Here is an 18,085-nt window from a genome sequence, read left to right as displayed (position 1 = left end):
CAACCTCTACCTCACTCTGTAACCAGACAACATAAACAACCTCTACCTCACTATGTAACCAGTAACCAGACAACATAAACAACCTCTACCTCACTCTGTAACCAGACAACATAAACAACCTCTACCTCACTCTGTAACCAGACAACATAAACAACCTCTACCTCACTCTGTAACCAGACAACATAAACAACCTCTACCTCACTCTGTAACCAGACAACATAAACAACCTCTACCTCACTCTGTAACCAGACAACATAAACAACCTCTACCTCACTCTGTAACCAGACAACATAAACAACCTCTACCTCACTCTGTAACCAGACAACATAAACAACCTCTACCTCACTCTGTAACCAGACAACATAAACAACCTCTACCTCACTCTGTAACCAGACAACATAAACAACCTCTACCTCACTCTGTAACCAGACAACATAAACAACCTCTACCTCACTATGTAACCAGACAACATAAACAACCTCTACCTCACTCTGTAACCAGACAACATAAACAACCTCTACCTCACTATGTAACCAGACAACATAAACAACCTCTACCTCACTCTGTAACCAGACAACATAAACAACCTCTACCTCACTCTGTAACCAGACAACATAAACAACCTCTACCTCACTATGTAACCAGACAACATAAACAACCTCTACCTCACTCTGTAACCAGACAACATAAACAACCTCTACCTCACTATGTAACCAGACAACATAAACAACCTCTACCTCACTATGTAACCAGACAACATAAACAACCTCTACCTCACTCTGTAACCAGACAACATAAACAACCTCTACCTCACTCTGTAACCAGACAACATAAACAACCTCTACCTCACTATGTAACCAGACAACATAAACAACCTCTACCTCACTCTGTAACCAGACAACATAAACAACCTCTACCTCACTATGTAACCAGACAACATAAACAACCTCTACCTCACTATGTAACCAGACAACATAAACAACCTCTACCTCACTCTGTAACCAGACAACATAAACAACCTCTACCTCACTCTGTAACCAGACAACATAAACAACCTCTACCTCACTATGTAACCAGACAACATAAACAACCTCTACCTCACTCTGTAACCAGACAACATAAACAACCTCTACCTCACTCTGTAACCAGACAACATAAACAACCTCTACCTCACTATGTAACCAGACAACATAAACAACCTCTACCTCACTCTGTAACCAGACAACATAAACAACCTCTACCTCACTATGTAACCAGACAACATAAACAACCTCTACCTCACTCTGTAACCAGACAACATAAACAACCTCTACCTCACTATGTAACCAGACAACATAAACAACCTCTACCTCACTCTGTAACCAGACAACATAAACAACCTCTACCTCACTATGTAACCAGACAACATAAACAACCTCTACCTCACTATGTAACCAGACAACATAAACAACCTCTACCTCACTATGTAACCAGACAACATAAACAACCTCTACCTCACTCTGTAACCAGACAACATAAACAACCTCTACCTCACTATGTAACCAGACAACATAAACAACCTCTACCTCACTATGTAACCAGACAACATAAACAACCTCTACCTCACTATGTAACCAGACAACATAAACAACCTCTACCTCACTCTGTAACCAGTAACCAGACAACATAAACAACCTCTACCTCACTATGTAACCAGACAACATAAACAACCTCTACCTCACTATGTAACCAGACAACATAAACAACCTCTACCTCACTATGTAACCAGACAACATAAACAACCTCTACCTCACTATGTAACCAGTAACCAGACAACATAAACAACCTCTACCTCACTATGTAACCAGACAACATAAACAACCTCTACCTCACTATGTAACCAGACAACATAAACAACCTCTACCTCACTATGTAACCAGTAACCAGACAACATAAACAACCTCTACCTCACTATGTAACCAGACAACATAAACAACCTCTACCTCACTCTGTAACCAGACAACATAAACAACCTCTACCTCACTATGTAACCAGTAACCAGACAACATAAACAACCTCTACCTCACTATGTAACCAGACAACATAAACAACCTCTACCTCACTCTGTAACCAGACAACATAAACAACCTCTACCTCACTATGTAACCAGACAACATAAACAACCTCTACCTCACTATGTAACCAGACAACATAAACAACCTCTACCTCACTATGTAACCAGACAACATAAACAACCTCTACCTCACTATGTAACCAGACAACATAAACAACCTCTACCTCACTATGTAACCAGACAACATAAACAACCTCTACCTCACTATGTAACCAGTAACCAGGCAACATAAACAACCTCTACCTCACTCTATAACCAGTAACCAGGCAACATAAACAACCTCTACCTCACTATGTAACCAGACAACATAAACAACCTCTACCTCACTATGTAACCAGTAACCAGGCAACATAAACAACCTCTACCTCACTATGTAACCAGTAACCAGGCAACATAAACAACCTCTACCTCACTATGTAACCAGTAACCAGACAACATAAACAACCTCTACCTCACTATGTAACCAGTAACCAGACAACATAAACAACCTCTACCTCAGTATGTAACCAGTAACCAGACAACATAAACAACCTCTACCTCACTATGTAACCAGTAACCAGACAACATAAACAACCTCTACCTCACTATGTAACCAGTAACCAGGCAACATAAACAACCTCTACCTCACTCTATAACCAGTAACCAGGCAACATAAACAACCTCTACCTCACTATGTAACCAGACAACATAAACAACCTCTACCTCACTATGTAACCAGACAACATAAACAACCTCTACCTCACTATGTAACCAGACAACATAAACAACCTCTACCTCACTATGTAACCAGACAACATAAACAACCTCTACCTCACTATGTAACCAGTAACCAGGCAACATAAACAACCTCTACCTCACTATGTAACCAGTAACCAGACAACATAAACCACCTCTACCTCACTCTAAAACCAGACAACATAAACAACCTCTACCTCACTATGTAACCAGACAACATAAACAACCTCTACCTCACTATGTAACCAGACAACATAAACAACCTCTACCTCACTATGTAACCAGTAACCAGACAACATAAACAACCTCTACCTCACTATGTAACCAGACAACATAAACAACCTCTACCTCACTATGTAACCAGACAACATAAACAACCTCTACCTCACTCTGTAACCAGTAACCAGACAACATAAACAACCTCTACCTCACTATGTAACCAGACAACATAAACAACCTCTACCTCACTATGTAACCAGACAACATAAACAACCTCTACCTCACTATGTAACCAGACAACATAAACAACCTCTACCTCACTATGTAACCAGACAACATAAACAACCTCTACCTCACTCTGTAACCAGTAACCAGACAACATAAACAACCTCTACCTCACTATGTAACCAGACAACATAAACAACCTCTACCTCACTCTGTAACCAGTAACCAGACAACATAAACAACCTCTACCTCACTATGTAACCAGACAACATAAACAACCTCTACCTCACTCTGTAACCAGTAACCAGACAACATAAACAACCTCTACCTCACTATGTAACCAGACAACATAAACAACCTCTACCTCACTATGTAACCAGACAACATAAACAACCTCTACCTCACTATGTAACCAGACAACATAAACAACCTCTACCTCACTATGTAACCAGACAACATAAACAACCTCTACCTCACTATGTAACCAGACAACATAAACAACCTCTACCTCACTATGTAACCAGACAACATAAACAACCTCTACCTCACTATGTAACCAGTAACCAGACAACATAAACAACCTCTACCTCACTATGTAACCAGACAACATAAACAACCTCTACCTCACTCTGTAACCAGACAACATAAACAACCTCTACCTCACTCTATAACCAGTAACCAGGCAACATAAACAACCTCTACCTCACTATGTAACCAGTAACCAGGCAACATAAACAACCTCTACCTCACTATGTAACCAGTAACCAGGCAACATAAACAACCTCTACCTCACTATGTAACCAGTAACCAGGCAACATAAACAACCTCTACCTCACTATGTAACCAGACAACATAAACAACCTCTACCTCACTCTGTAACCAGACAACATAAACAACCTCTACCTCACTATGTAACCAGTAACCAGGCAACATAAACAACCTCTACCTCACTATGTAACCAGACAACATAAACAACCTCTACCTCACTCTGTAACCAGACAACATAAACAATCTCTACCTCACTCTGTAACCAGACAACATAAACAACCTCTACCTCACTCTGTAACCAGACAACATAAACAACCTCTACCTCACTCTGTAACCAGACAACATAAACAACCTCTACCTCACTATGTAACCAGACAACATAAACAACCTCTACCTCACTCTGTAACCAGACAACATAAACAACCTCTACCTCACTATGTAACCAGTAACCAGACAACGTAAACATCCTCTACCTCACTATGTAACCAGTAACCAGACAACATAAACAACCTCTACCTCACTATGTAACCAGACAACATAAACAACCTCTACCTCACTATGTAACCAGTAACCAGGCAACATAATAAACAACCTCTACCTCACTCTGTAACCAGTAACCAGACAACATAAACAACCTCTACCTCACTATGTACCCAGACAACATAAACAACCTCTACCTCACTCTGTAACCAGACAACATAAACAACCTCTACCTCACTCTGTAACCAGACAACATAAACAACCTCTACCTCACTCTGTAACCAGACAACATAAACAACCTCTACCTCACTATGTAACCAGTAACCAGGCAACATAAACAACCTCTACCTCACTATGTAACCAGACAACATAAACAACCTCTACCTCACTATGTAACCAGACAACATAAACAACCTCTACCTCACTATGTAACCAGACAACATAAACAACCTCTACCTCACTATGTAACCAGTAACCAGACAACATAAACAACCTCTACCTCACTATGTAACCAGACAACATAAACAACCTCTACCTCACTCTGTAACCAGACAACATAAACAACCTCTACCTCACTCTATAACCAGTAACCAGGCAACATAAACAACCTCTACCTCACTATGTAACCAGTAACCAGGCAACATAAACAACCTCTACCTCACTATGTAACCAGTAACCAGGCAACATAAACAACCTCTACCTCACTATGTAACCAGTAACCAGGCAACATAAACAACCTCTACCTCACTATGTAACCAGACAACATAAACAACCTCTACCTCACTCTGTAACCAGACAACATAAACAACCTCTACCTCACTATGTAACCAGTAACCAGGTAACATAAACAACCTCTACCTCACTATGTAACCAGACAACATAAACAACCTCTACCTCACTCTGTAACCAGACAACATAAACAATCTCTACCTCACTCTGTAACCAGACAACATAAACAACCTCTACCTCACTCTGTAACCAGACAACATAAACAACCTCTACCTCACTCTGTAACCAGACAACATAAACAACCTCTACCTCACTATGTAACCAGACAACATAAACAACCTCTACCTCACTCTGTAACCAGACAACATAAACAACCTCTACCTCACTATGTAACCAGTAACCAGACAACGTAAACATCCTCTACCTCACTATGTAACCAGTAACCAGACAACATAAACAACCTCTACCTCACTATGTAACCAGACAACATAAACAACCTCTACCTCACTATGTAACCAGTAACCAGGCAACATAATAAACAACCTCTACCTCACTCTGTAACCAGTAACCAGACAACATAAACAACCTCTACCTCACTATGTACCCAGACAACATAAACAACCTCTACCTCACTCTGTAACCAGACAACATAAACAACCTCTACCTCACTCTGTAACCAGACAACATAAACAACCTCTACCTCACTCTGTAACCAGACAACATAAACAACCTCTACCTCACTATGTAACCAGTAACCAGGCAACATAAACAACCTCTACCTCACTATGTAACCAGACAACATAAACAACCTCTACCTCACTCTGTAACCAGTAACCAGACAACATAAACAACCTCTACCTCACTATGTAACCAGACAACATAAACAACCTCTACCTCACTCTGTAACCAGTAACCAGACAACATAAACAACCTCTACCTCACTATGTAACCAGACAACATAAACAACCTCTACCTCACTATGTAACCAGACAACATAAACAACCTCTACCTCACTATGTAACCAGTAACCAGGCAACACAAAGCCTGTATAAACAGTGTGACCTTCCCCTGAGAGAACAGGGTTATTACAGTTGCACACACACACACAACACACACACACACACACACACACACACACACACACACACACACACACACACACACACACACACACACACACACACACACACACACACACACACACACACACACACACACACACACACACACACACACACAGAGCATGGTTATTACAGTTCAGCAGAAGGAAGTAGGGTCCCAGCAGGGTAGAGCAGAGGTCTGCTGTAATGATAAGCTCAAAGACAGTACGGGATTGAAGTCAGAGGAGGCTAGTGGGAGGAGCTATAGGAGGGCGGCCTCATTGTCATCGCTGGAATGGAACTATTGGAACGGTATCAAACATAAGGAAAACACATGTTTGACTACATTCCATGTATTTCATTCCAGCCATTACAATGAGCCTGTCCTCCTACAGCTCCCCCCACCAGCCTCCTGGTTGGAATGCATTGTCCTCCTGAGAGTTCTTTCACTCCAGACATTCAATGTCATGTGTGTGTGTAAAGACTGTTCTGAAGAGCTAATAACAATATGTACATACTGTAGCATGTTCTATGTGTGTGAATTATGAATGAAACATTGGGATAATGTACAGCAATGACTACAACATGATTACAATGTATGCCTTTGAGTACACCGTGTATGAGATACAGTATTGGACTTGAGAAGCTGAGTTCTGGTCAGAGGAATTGGAGTGAAGATGAGGAAACAGCTGATTTGTGCTTTACTGTAATACTCAGAGGACTCCGTGTTTCAGCTTCTCTCTCAGTTGAAGCCTCACTACACCAGAGGACTCCCGTGTTTCAGCTTCTCTCTCAGCTGAAGCCCCACTACACCAGAGGACTCCCGTGTTTCAGCTTCTCTCTCAGTTGAAGCCTCACTACACCAGAGGACTCCCGTGTTTCAGCTTCTCTCTCAGTTGAAGCCTCACTACACCAGAGGACTCCGTGTTTCAGCTTCTCTCTCAGTTGAACCCTCACTACACCAGAGGACTCCCGTGTTTCAGCTTCTCTCTCAGCTGAAGCCCCACTATACCAGAGGACTCCGTGTTTCAGCTTCTCTCTCAGTTGAAGCATCACTACACCAGAGGACTCCGTGTTTCAGCTTCTCTCTCAGTTGAAGCCTCACGACACCAGAGGACTCCCGTGTTTCAGCTTCTCTCTCAGCTGAAGCCTCACTACACCAGAAGACTCCCGTGCTTCAGCTTCCTTCTCAGTTGAAACTTCACCACACCACTGCAGAGCAGAGCCAGTAGGGAAGTCCTTCACTTAAAGGCGGACAAACAGTTGTTACATCACAATGTCAATATCATTTTCTAGAAAAGGTACAATGTTTGTATTACACACACACACACACACACACACACACACACACACACACACACACACACACACACACACACACACACACACACACACACACACACACACACACACACACACACACACACACACACACACACACACACACACTGTGACGCTCTCTCTCACACACGCACGCACGCACGCACACACACACACACACACACACACACACACACACACACACACACACACACACACACACACACACACACACACACACACACACACACACACACACACACAGTGACGCTCTCACACACACACACACACACGCACGCACGCACGCACACACACACACACACACACACACACACACACACACACACACACACACACACACACACACACACACACACACACACACACACACACACACACACAAGCTGTGATGACAGAGTGAACCATCTACTCCTGGCCCTCGTACAGTTTATAACTCCTTAACTCCTGGCCCTAGTACAGTTTATAAATCACACACACACACACAAGCTGTGATGACAGAGTGAACCATCTACTCCTGGCCCTAGTACAGTTTATAAATCACACACACACACACAAGCTGTGATGACAGAGTGAACCATCTGCTCCTGGCCCTAGTACAGTTTATAACTCCTGGCCCTAGTACAGTTTATAACTCCTGGCCCTAGTACAGTTTATAACTCCTGGCCCTAGTACAGTTTATAACTCCTGGCCCTGGTACAGTTTATAACTCCTGGCCCTAGTACAGTTTATAACTCCTGGCCCTGGTACAGTTTATAACTCCTGGCCCTAGTACAGTTTATAACTCCTGGCCCTAGTACAGTTTATAACTCCTGGCCCTAGTACAGTTTATAACTCCTGGCCCTAGTACAGTTTATAACTCCTGGCCCTGGTACAGTTTATAACTCCTGGCCCTAGTACAGTTTATAACTCCTGGCCCTAGTACAGTTTATAACTCCTGGCCCTAGTACAGTTTATAACTCCTGGCCCTAGTACAGTTTATAACTCCTGGCCCTAGTACAGTTTATAACTCCTGGCCCTGGTACAGTTTATAACTCCTGGCCCTAGTACAGTTTATAACTCCTGGCCCTAGTACAGTTTATAACTCCTGGCCCTAGTACAATTTATAACTCCTGGCCTTAATACAGTTTATAACTCCTGACCCTAGTACAGTTTATAAATCAGTTCTCAACACTCCTGTTATTCCCTCTGTGAATTTACTGTTCGTTCATTATTTGAATATTGTCCTTTAACTTGTTTCCCCCATAAAGCTCCAGTACAGACTCCCCACCTTGTTGTTCTTAACATAGAAGTCATGCTATGAACACAGTCAATCTCACTGTGACATTATCTAATATTGTCACGTTCTGACCTTAGTTCTTTTGTTATGTCTTTGTTTTAGTATGATCAGGGCTTGAGTTGGGTGGGTTGTCTATGTTTGTTTTTCTATTGAGTTGGTATTTTCTGTGTTTGGCCTGGTATGGTTCTCAATCAGAGGCAGCTGTCAATCGTTGTCCCTGATTGAGAACCGTACTCAGGTAGCCTGGTTGTCCCTGATTGAGAACCGTACTTAGGCAGCCTGGTTGTCCCTGATTGAGAACCGTACTTAGGCAGCCTGGTTGTCCCTGATTGAGAACCGACTTAGGCAGCCTGGTTGTCCCTGATTGAGAACCGTACTTAGGCAGCCTGGTTGTCCCTGATTGAGAACCGTACTTAGGCAGCCTGGTTGTCCCTGATTGAGAACCGTACTTAGGCAGCCTGGTTGTCCCTGATTGAGAACCGTACTTAGGCAGCCTGGTTGTCCCTGATTGAGAACCGTACTTAGGCAGCCTGGTTGTCCCTGATTGAGAACCGTACTTAGGCAGCCTGGTTGTCCCTGATTGAGAACCGTACTTAGGCAGCCTGGTTGTCCCTGATTGAGAACCGTACTTAGGCAGCCTGGTTGTCCCTGATTAAGAACCGTACTTAGGCAGCCTGGTTGTCCCTGATTGAGAACCGTACTTAGGCAGCCTGGTTGTCCCTGATTGAGAACCGTACTTAGGCAGCCTGGTTGTCCCTGATTGAGAACCGTACTTAGGCAGCCTGGTTGTCCCTGATTGAGAACCGTACATAGGCAGCCTGGTTGTCCCTGATTGAGAACCGTACTTAGGCAGCCTGGTTGTCCCTGATTGAGAACCGTACTTAGGCAGCCTGGTTGTCCCTGATTGAGAACCGTACTTAGGCAGCCTGGTTGTCCCTGATTGAGAACCGTACTTAGGCAGCCTGGTTGTCCCTGATTGAGAACCGTACTTAGGCAGCCTGGTTGTCCCTGATTGAGAACCGTACTTAGGCAGCCTGTTTTCACCCTTGAGTTGTGGGTGATTCTTTTCTGTTCAGTGTTTTTTGAGCACAACACAGGACTGTTCGTTTTTGTCGTTTTATTTGTTTTGTTCAGTGTTCATTACGGTATTAAAAACATGAACACTTTACCACGCTGCATCTTGGTCCTCACCTTCTTCCACCAAACGGTCGTTACAAATATTTCTGCTAAAGTTGATATAAACTGTAGTCCATTGAACCGGGCGTTCAAGCACCTGTTCTTGCTTTGATAACATCAGACCTTTTCAGGCGGCAGAGGGGGAAAAGATACCTTGTAGACCTCTGTGTATTCTGTACCAGGTGTTTTGTTCTGCAGCAGTATCTACCTGCCCATTCAGAGGAGGTTAAAAAAAGAGTTCCATTCTATTCTGCAATTAAAGTCTCATAAAAAAGTCCCCTTTTGTTCCTGGTTGTTTTCATCCAGAAGTTACTCACGTCAAATTAGCCATTTTCTTTTCTCGGCTCCATAAGAGCAGCTAACAAAGCTCTCCATTCTGTTCCCACGTTAATACATGTAACTAGCTCTAATGGCTGTGTCTAGTTAACGGGCTGACAATACAAAGACTTGGTTATTATTACACCTGACAATAGGGCAGATAGATTTTAATGTTATTTCAGAATTCAGAGACATGCTGGCTTCTATAATGGCTTCCATTGTATGGATAATAACTGAAGAAGAAATGACTTGCACCCAACCATTAGGTTGAGATTCTCTCAATGACTTGGTGTTTCTACCAGCTGGGTTTCTATGGTGACGTCGATTCATTCAGAAAGCTCATTCGGACCGTTTTTCTACGAACAAGCAGGATGGAGTAGAGACGTACTGCCCAAACCACGTGCATTAACAGGACAATGTGGTCCATGAGTAGGAACACGACCAAACCACGTGCATTAACAGGACAATGTGGTCGATGGGTAGGAACACGACCAAACCACGTGCATTAACAGGACAATGTGGTCGATGGGTAGGAACACGACCAAACCACGTGCATTAACAGGACAATGTGGTCGATGAGTAGGAACACGACCAAACCACGTGCATTAACAGGACAATGTGGTCGATGGGTAGGAACACGACCAAACCACGTGCATTAACAGGACAATGTGGTCGATGGGTAGGAACACGACCAAACCACGTGCATTAACAGGACAATGTGGTCGATGGGTAGGAACACGACCAAACCATGATACATTTTTAGATGTTATTTCTATTTCAATGCAGTCATTATTCTCTCCTGCTATATTTTTGCAAATACATTCAATATCAAAAAGGAAATCTTGTAAGTTAATTTTTCAGATTCAGTTTGAGCTCATGTCTTTTGTAGCAAAAACGATGTAACGAATGTCGTGGGGAGAAGGAGAAGAGGACCATGGTAACTATTTATAATATGTTTAATAAATACCAACACTTGAACAAACACAACAAACGAACAGTTCTGCAAGGTGCAATACACAAAACAGAAAACAACTACCCACAAACACAGGTGGGAACAGGCTACCTAAGTATGGTTCTCAATCAGAGACAACGACAGACAGCTGTCCCTGATTGAGAACCAATACCCGGCCAAAAACAACGACATACAAAAACATAGAAAAAATAACATAGAATGCCCACCCTAGTCACACCCTGGCCTAACCAAAATAGAGAATAAAAAGCCTCTCTATGGCCAGTGCGTGACGAACAATCCCCACAGGAAGTACAGACTCCTTGGCAGGAAGTACAGACTCCTAGGCAGGAAGTACAGACTCCTAGGCAGGAAGTACAGACTCCTAGGCAGGAAGTACAGACTCCTAGGCAGGAAGTACAGACTCCGAGGCAGGAAGTACAGACTCCTAGGCAGGAAGTACAGACTCCAAGGCATAGCAATAAACATAATGAATCCCGCCTACTTTTATTTTCCCTTCTACTAAAAATGGAACATTTTATTTTGGAACAGAGTTGAGAACACACAGGTACACACACTGTTATCTTCAGCTTTAAGTAGTAGTGGAGAAGCAGCCTCCACTGTAATGTTCGTGACAGTAGAGACAAGAGCTAAACCAGTAGATGGGAGAGAGCAGAACCAGTAGATAGGAGAGAGCAGAACCAGTAGATAGGAGAGAGCAGAACCAATAGATAGGAGAGAGCAGAACCAGTAGATAGGAGAGAGCAGAACCAGTAGGAAGGAGAGAGCAGAACCAGTAGGAAGGAGAGAGCAGAACCAGTAGATAGGAGAGAGCAGAACCAGTAGATAGGAGAGAGCAGAACCAGTAGATAGGAGAGAGCGGAACCAGTAGATACGAGAGAGCAGAACCAGTAGATAGGAGAGAGCAGAACCAGTAGATAGGAGAGAGCGGAACCAGTAGATACGAGAGAGCAGAACCAGTAGATAGGAGAGAGCAGAACCAGTAGATAGGAGAGAGCAGAACCAGTAGACAGGAGAGTGCAGAACCAGTAGATAGGAGAGAGCAGAACCAGTAGATAGGAGAGAGCAGAACCAGTAGGAAGGAGAGAGCAGAACCAGTAGATAGGAGAGAACAGAACCAGTAGACAGGAGAGAGCAGAACCAGTAGATAGGAGAGAGCAGAACCCGTAGGAAGGAGAGAGCAGAACCAGTAGATAGGAGAGAGCAGAACCAGTAGGAAGGAGAGAGCAGAACCAGTAGATAGGAGAGAGCAGAACCAGTAGATACGAGAGAGCAGAACCAGTAGATAGGAGAGTGCAGAACCAGTAGGAAGGAGAGAGCAGAACCAGTAGATAGGAGAGAACAGAACCAGTAGACAGGAGAGAGCAGAACCAGTAGATAGGAGAGAGCAGAACCAGTAGATAGGAGAGAGCAGAACCAGTAGATAGGAGAGAGCAGAACCAGTAGATAGGAGAGAGCAGAACCAGTAGATAGGAGAGAGCAGAACCAGTAGATAGGAGAGAGCAGAACCAGTAGATAGGAGAGAACAGAACCAGTAGGAAGGAGAGAGCAGAACCAGTAGATAGGAGCGATTAGTGACAGAGAGAGAGCAGAACCAGTAGACAGGAGAGAGCAGAACCAGTAGATAGGAGCGATTAGTGACAGAGAGAGAGCAGAACCAGTAGACAGGAGAGAGCAGAACCAGTAGATAGGAGAGAGCAGAACCAGTAGATAGGAGAGAGCAGAACCAGTAGGAAGGAGAGAGCAGAACCAGTAGACAGGAGAGAGCAGAACCAGTAGGAAGGAGAGAGCAGAACCAGTAGGAAGGAGAGAGCAGAACCAGTAGGAAGGAGAGAACAGAACCAGTAGGAAGGAGAGAGCAGAACCAGTAGATAGGAGAGAGCAGAACCAGTAGATAGGAGAGAGCAGAACCAGTAGATAGGAGAGAACAGAACCAGTAGATAGGAGAGAGCAGAACCAGTAGATAGGAGAGAGCAGAACCAGTAGGAAGGAGAGAGCAGAACCAGTAGGAAGGAGAGAGCAGAACCAGTAGGAAGGAGAGAGCAGAACCAGTAGGAAGGAGAGAGCAGAACCAGTAGATAGGAGAGAGCAGAACCAGTAGATAGGAGAGAGCAGAACCAGTAGGAAGGAGAGAGCAGAACCAGTAGATAGGAGAGAGCAGAACCAGTAGGAAGGAGAGAGCAGAACCAGTAGGAAGGAGAGAGCAGAACCAGTAGATAGGAGAGAGCAGAACCAGTAGATAGGAGAGAGCAGAACCAGTAGGAAGGAGAGAGCAGAACCAGTAGATAGGAGAGAGCAGAACCAGTAGGAAGGAGAGAGCAGAACCAGTAGATAGGAGAGAGCAGAACCAGTAGATAGGAGAGAGCAGAACCAGTAGGAAGGAGAGAGCAGAACCAGTAGATAGGAGAGAGCAGAACCAGTAGATAGGAGCGATTAGTGACAGAGAGAGAGCAGAACCAGTAGGAAGGAGAGAGCAGAACCAGTAGATAGGAGAGAGCAGAACCAGTAGACAGGAGAGAGCAGAACCAGTAGATAGGAGAGAGCAGAACCAGTAGATAGGAGCGATTAGTGACAGAGAGAGAGCAGAACCAGTAGACAGGAGAGAGTAGAACCAGTAGATAGGAGAGAGCAGAACCAGTAGATAGGAGAGAGCAGAACCAGTAGATAGGAGCGATTAGTGACAGAGAGAGAGCAGAACCAGTAGATAGGAGCGATTATTGACAGAGAGAGAGGCAAACGAGAGAGGAATACTCCGAGTTCTATGTATGACCTCACTCTGAAAGCATCCTGCTGGCGCCTGAACTAATGACACCACAACTACAACATAAGCGTGAGGATTAGATGAAAGGGCTTCAGCAAGGAATTCCCGTAAGACTACTTCATACCCTGCCCTTGCAGAGGTAGGCCTATCTGTTTGCCAGATCTGTCAGCTTCTATGCAGATGTTGATACCTTTCTTTACTTATTCTCCTTCGTTCCTTAAAGAACAGGGCCTGTACTCGTGTTTCAGGGGAGGTTTCTTTACTTCGTTCCTTAAAGAACAGGGCCTGTAATCGTGTTTCAGGGGAGGTTTCTTTACTTCGTTCCTTAAAGAACAGGGCATGTACTCGTGTTCCAGGGGAGGTTTCTTTACTTCGTTCCTTAAAGAACAGGGCCTGTAATCGTGTTTCAGGGGAGGTTTCTTTACTTCGTTCCTTAAAGAACAGGGCCTGTACTCGTGTTCCAGGGGAGGTTTCTTTACTTCGTTCCTTAAAGAACAGGGCCTGTACTCGTGTTTCAGGGGAGGTTTCTTTACTTCGTTCCTTAAAGAACAGGGCCTGTAATCGTGTTTCAGGGGAGGTTTCTTTACTTCGTTCCTTAAAGAACAGGGCCTGTAATCGTGTTTCAGGGGAGGTTTCTTTACTTCGTTCCTTAAAGAACAGGGCCTGTACTCGTGTTTCAGGGGAGGTTTCTTTACTTCGTTCCTTAAAGAACAGGGCCTGTAATCGTGTTTCAGGGGAGGTTTCTTTACTTCGTTCCTTAAAGAACAGGGCCTGTACTCGTGTTTCAGGGGAGGTTTCTTTACTTCGTTCCTTAAAGAACAGGGCCTGTACTCATGTTTCAGGGGAGGTTTCTTTACTTCGTTCCTTAAAGAACAGGGCCTGTACTTGTGTTTCAGTGGAGGTTTCTTTACTTCGTTCCTTAAAGAACAGGGCCTGTAATCGTGTTTCAGTGGAGGTTTCTTTACCTCGTTCCTTAAAGAACAGGGCCTGTACTCATGTTCCAGGGGAGGTTTCTTTACCTCGTTCCTTAAAGAACAGGGCCTGTACTCATGTTCCAGGGGAGGTTTGAGGGGAGGACGGCTCATAATAATGTCTGGAATGGAGTAAATGGAATGGCAGCAAACCATGTGTATGATGTATTTGATACCATTCCACTCATTCCACTCCAGTCATTACCACGAGCACCGTCCTCCCTAATTAAAGTTTCACCAACCTCCTGTGTCGTGTTTGTACACCTTTTCAGTACATCTTTGTCATATTATCCTCTGAAACCTTCCCCTTGAATTGATGAAATACGAACAGTGAATGCCAGAACTGTTCATCAGCTGATACGTTTAGAGCTCCATAATTTAGGAATATAAACTGTTAAAACCTAATATATTTCTGTAATATATTGCCACTTCTCTTTAGAGATTGATGTAATGCAGTCAGACAGATCACTGTTGGTGGAAGCAGGTCCCTGCCTTCTGCAGGGAGTAAATGGTTGACATCGGTGTTGTTCACACAGCCCTGTAATTTAAACTAACTCCATACAGTCTGATACGTTTTGTTTATAGCAGGGTAATAATAGCTATGTTATTCATGTCTACTGTGACTCGTGATCAATGCCGTGGATTTAACGTGGATTCACAGATTGTGTCTATGAAACTGTGTAGCCACCAAATGACTAATGAATCCCATGTCCCAGAGTTGTGGTCTTTGGTCGGATTAGGCCTCTTGTGTGGTGTGGAATACTTCCAATGACTCTCAGCTGTTGGCCAGGTCCACATCCATAGTTTGGAGCGATCCATCTAATCCTCTCAAACAATGCCAACCAACGTTTTCCCATGGAGGTGCAATATCTTTGAGTTCACAGAAAGTGTTAAACTGGGTACAAGGTATGATTGTGTGTTGTGACTCATAGATGTGAGTTCAGAACACGTTGTAGAATGGATTAACACTTCTAACAGACCTGGACCACTAATAGAACTGGACCACTAATAGAACTGGACCACTAATAGAACTGGACCACTAATAAACCTGAACCACTAGTAGAACTGGACCACTAATAGAACTGTATAATAGAACTGGAACACTAGTAGAACTGGACCACTAATAGAACTGGACCACTAATAGAACTGGACCACTAATAGAACTGGACCACTAATAGAACTGGACCACTAATAGAACTGTATAATAGAACTGGACCACTAATAGAACTGGACCACTAATAGAACTGGACCTCTAATAGAACTGGACCTCTAATAGAACTGGACCACTAATAGAACTGGACCACTAATAGAACTGTATAATAGAACTGGACCACTAATAGAACTGGACCACTAATAGAACTGGACCACTAATAGAACTGTATAATAGAACTGGACCACTAATAGAACTGGACCACGAATAGAACTGGACCACTAATAGAACTGGACAACTAATAGAACTGTATAATAGAACTGGACCACTAGTAGAACTGGACCACTAATAGAACTGGACCACTAATAGAACTGTATAATAGAACTGGACCACTAATAGAACTGGACCACTAATAGAACTGGACCACTAATAAACCTGAACCACTAGTAGAACTGGACCACTAATAGAACTGTATAATAGAACTGGACCACTAATAGAACTGGACCACTAATAGAACTGGACCACTAATAGAACTGGACCACTAACAGACCTGGACCACTAATAGAACTGGACCACTAATAGAACTGGACCACTAATAGAACTGGACCACTAATAGAACTGTATAATAGAACTGGACCACTAATAGAACTGGACCACTAATAGAACTGGACCTCTAATAGAACTGGACCACTAATAGAACTGGACCTCTAATAGAACTGGACCACTAATAGAACTGGACCACTAATAGAACTGGACCTCTAATAGAACTGGACCACTAATAGAACTGGACCACTAGTAGAACTGGACCACTAGTAGAACTGGACCACTAATAGAACTGGACCACTAACAGACCTGGACCACTAATAGAACTGGACCACTAATAGAACTGGACCACTAGTAGAACTGGACCACTAATAGAACTGGACCACTAATAGAACTGGACCACTAGTAGAACTGGACCACTAATAGAACTGGACCACTAGTAGAACTGGACCACTAGTAGAACTGGACCACTAATAGAACTGGACCACTAATAGAACTGGACCACTAATAGAACTGTATAATAGAACTGGACCACTAATAGAACTGGACCACTAATAGAACTGGAACACTAATAGAACTGTATAATAAAACTGGACCACTAATAGAACTGGACCACTAATAGAACTGGACCACTAATAGAACTGTATAATAGAACTGGACCACCAATAGAACTGGACAACTAATAGAACTGTATAATAGAACTGGACCACCAATAGAACTGGACAACTAATAGAACTGGACCTCTAATAGAACTGGACCACTAATACAACTGTATAATAGAACTGGACCACTAATAGAACTGGACCACTAATAGAACTGGACAACTAATAGAACTGGACCTCTAATAGAACTGGACCACTAATAGAACTGGACCACTAATAGAACTGGATCACTAATAGAACTAGACCACTAATAGAACTGAACCACTAATAGAACTGGACCACTAATAGAACTGGACCTCTAATAGAACTGTATAATAGAACTGGACCACTAATAGAACTGGACCACTAATAGAACTGGACCACTAGTAGAACTGGACCTCTAATAGAACTGGACCACTAGTAGAACTGGACCACTAATAGAACTGGACCACTAATAGAACTGGATCACTAATAGAACTGGACCACTAATAGAACTGGACCACTAATAGAACTGTATAATAGAACTGGACCACTAATAGAACTGGACCACTAATAGAACTGGACCACTA

General features: G+C 43.3%; 1 pseudogene; it reads left to right on the top strand.

Annotated features, from left to right (window-relative positions):
* LOC124026112 overlaps positions 1-18,085 on the top strand; it is a 58,151-nt pseudogene that overhangs the window by 5,820 nt on the left and 34,246 nt on the right.

Source organism: Oncorhynchus gorbuscha, unplaced genomic scaffold (genome assembly GCF_021184085.1).
Source record: "Oncorhynchus gorbuscha isolate QuinsamMale2020 ecotype Even-year unplaced genomic scaffold, OgorEven_v1.0 Un_scaffold_2603, whole genome shotgun sequence".
NCBI lineage: Eukaryota > Metazoa > Chordata > Actinopteri > Salmoniformes > Salmonidae > Oncorhynchus > Oncorhynchus gorbuscha.
The sequence above is the reverse complement of the archived record's forward strand: the minus strand, read 5'-3'. Positions and strand labels throughout refer to the sequence as shown.